This window comes from Rattus norvegicus, chromosome 18 (assembly GCF_036323735.1).
Source record: "Rattus norvegicus strain BN/NHsdMcwi chromosome 18, GRCr8, whole genome shotgun sequence".
In the NCBI taxonomy this organism is placed as follows: Eukaryota; Metazoa; Chordata; class Mammalia; order Rodentia; family Muridae; genus Rattus; species Rattus norvegicus.
In genome coordinates, this window is record NC_086036.1 from 20,751,453 (window position 1) to 20,754,498 (window position 3,046).

The window sequence follows — 3,046 nt, forward strand, 5'->3', positions numbered from 1 at the left end:
TATGGTAGAGCATATTTTGGATATATGCCCAGGGGTGGTATAGCTAATTCTTTAGGTAGAACTTTTTTTTTAATTCAACAAATTTATTGAGAACTGTTGGGACCTAAGCCCCATAGGAAACAGAGAAGCCAAACACAAAACAGTCTCCATTCTCAACAAGTTCAGTTTGGAAATAGAATACAGAGCAACACAGGCAGCAATTGCCTTAAAACAGGAAAAAAACAAAAAACAAACAAACAAACAAACAAACAAAAAATCAGAAAGGATGTAGTGTTCAAAACCCTGCAATCAGAACCAGGCAGGGCAGGAGAGCACAAGTCTCCATGAGGAGATGAGCTGGGGTGACCATTGAGGAGGGTTCTTGCCACACACAGCCACATCCCCCTCAGTCGCCAGCTCACTGCAGGCTGGCCCACTGCAGGGAAGTATAAATCACCTTCCCATGAGGCTGAGGGGAGCAGAGAAGCAGAGTCTTTCTGACACTGGTTTCCCAGGCAGCCTACAGAGACCAGGTCCTGAAGTGGGATGGGGTCCTCAGCAGACCAGCATTGTGCAATGTAGTGAGCATGGAAACGCAGCAGATCACCAGGATAGACCAGGAAGTCACCACCAAACTTCCCAGCTGCACTGAGGAAGAAGCTTCTCTCCCACAGGTCTCTGTAGATGCGGTAGCAAAGCTCATGAGCAGGACGGCCAGCACAGGGCCAGGCTTTGGTCTGCACATGCCAGTCCAGAGGCTTAGGTTTTACAGGCCGAGGTCTGGCAGTGGCCAGCTAGATAAGCAGGGCTGATCTTGGTAAGGGAGTCACCCCATTTGAAGGTCCTGGTTGGAGGGATGAAAAATCTGCTACTTCCTGTTCTGCAGAAGCCTGATCATCATCACTGGTCTCACTTCCTTGGGTAGCTTCACTTCCACCAGCTTCTTGGCCTTCTTCATCTGCCCCTGAATCCTGTTCCAGCCTCTGCTTCTTAGCAGCCTGGCCTTCCAAGATCTTCTCTAGAAGTTCCTGTCCCCGGGTCTGCTGGGCCTCTGCTGCCAAAGAGCTCTGATCCTGAAAACTTTGCTCAATGCCAAGGCCAAGCCATGGTTGCGGGGATCCGGACGCGGGGCGCTGACTAGGGTCCCAGAGCCTATCTCCTCCAGGAGCCGGGCTTCTTCAGGCTGCAGCAGAAAAGCAGAAAAGGAAAGCCCAGGTGCGAGTTGTGGCGGGCCAGAGAGGCAGGGCGCCCACAGTGTGTCCCCTGACTCCCAGGCGCTCCCTCAGCGCCTGCACCGCCTTGGCTCCCCATACCAGGGAGCAGCCATTAGTGACCTCCAACACCAGCATCTTCCTGCGGAGTCAGGGTGCGTCGCGGTCACCCGAACAGCTCCACCGACCGGACTGAAGTCGTAGATAGAACTATTTCTAATTTTCTAAGAAACTGACAGATTAATTTCCAGAATGGTTTTACAAGTTTGTACTACAACCAGCAATGGTTCCCCTTTCTCCACATCTTCACCAGCATGTTCTGATGCTTGCATTTTTGTTCTTAACCATTCTTATTGGTACAAGGTGGAATCCCAGCATTGTTTGGATTTGCATTTCCCTGATGACTAAGGATGTTGAGCATTTCATTATGTGCTTCTCGGTCATTCAATATTTCTCTGTAAACAGTTCACTTTCAGTGCTGTTCACCATTTTTAATTGGGTTATTTGCTATCTTGGAATCTTTTTGAGTTCTTCATATAGTTTGGATATTAGCCTTCTGTCAGATGTAGGGTTAGTGAAGATCTTATCTTAACCTGTGTGCTGCTGTTTTGTCCTATTGGCAATATCCTTACCTTACAGACGCTTTGCAATTTCATGAGGTACAATTTATCAATCGTTAATCTTAGGGCATGAGCCATTGGTGTTTGTTTAGGAAATTATTTCCTGTACCAACATGTTCAAGGTTATTTCCCACTTTCTCTTCTATGAGATTAAGTGTGTCTGGTTTTATGTTGAGGTCCTTGATCCATTTGGACTTGAGTTTTGTTTAAGGCAAAATAACAATGTAGCCAGAATTACTTGAGGGTGATAAATTTGCACACAAATGGATGGAGCTAGAAAAATATCATTCTAAGTAATGTAATACAGACCTGAAAAGGACATATGGCATGTACTCACTGATACGTCATTTGTCACAATGTTCAGAATACCCATGATACATTCTACAGACCCAATGAAGTTAAACAAGAGAGAAGCCCCAAGCAGGGAAAGTAGCGGGATTCTATAGGAGGAGACCTGAGATGGAGGAGGTCCCAACCATCAATTTGGGTGACCTTAATCAAGATGTCTAACAACAGGGACATAGAACTTGAAAGGGACATGTCTTCTAGCCAGGCAGGACCCCCCGTGTAGAACCAGTCCATCCACAATCTTTCTACCCCAAATTTGTTCTGTCTAAAAGAAAGCAATGACAAAGATGGAGCACATATTTAGGGAACAGCTAAACAATAACCAACCCACCCTGAAATCCATCCCATGGGCAAACAGCAATCCCGGACATTATTAATGATATGCTCTTCTGCTTGCAGACAGGAGCCTAGCATAACTGTACCCTGAAAGACTCTACCCAAGAGCTGACTGAAACAGATACCCACAGCCAAACACTGGACAGAGTTTGCAGACCTTTATGGTCAGGAGAAAGATTGAAGGTCCTGAAAGGGATGGGAAGTCCACAGGAAGACCAACAGAGGCAACTAATCTGAACTTCTGGGAGCTCTCAGAGACTGACCCACCATCCAAAGAACATACAGTGTCTTGAACAAGGCCACCAGCACATATGTAGCAGACATTCAGGCCAGTTTCCATGCCCCTCCCAACCAACTGGGACAGAGGCTTTCCATAAAACTGGAGTCTGTGGTATCTGTTCCAGGGCTACATCGTCTGGCCTAAATGAGAGAGAATGTGTCCACCCTGGCAGATATTTGATGTGCCAGGATAGGGAGATAACCAGGGGCCCACCCCCTCAGAGGTGAAGGGAAGGGTATTGGGGGAGGATCTCTGTGAGTTGGGACCATGGG

General features: G+C 47.3%; 1 pseudogene; it reads right to left on the bottom strand.

The window, feature by feature from the left end:
• Positions 1-273: 273 nt before the first annotated feature.
• On the bottom strand, positions 274-1,328 carry Tsen34-ps1 (tRNA splicing endonuclease subunit 34, pseudogene 1; annotated as a pseudogene).
• Positions 1,329-3,046: the final 1,718 nt, after the last annotated feature.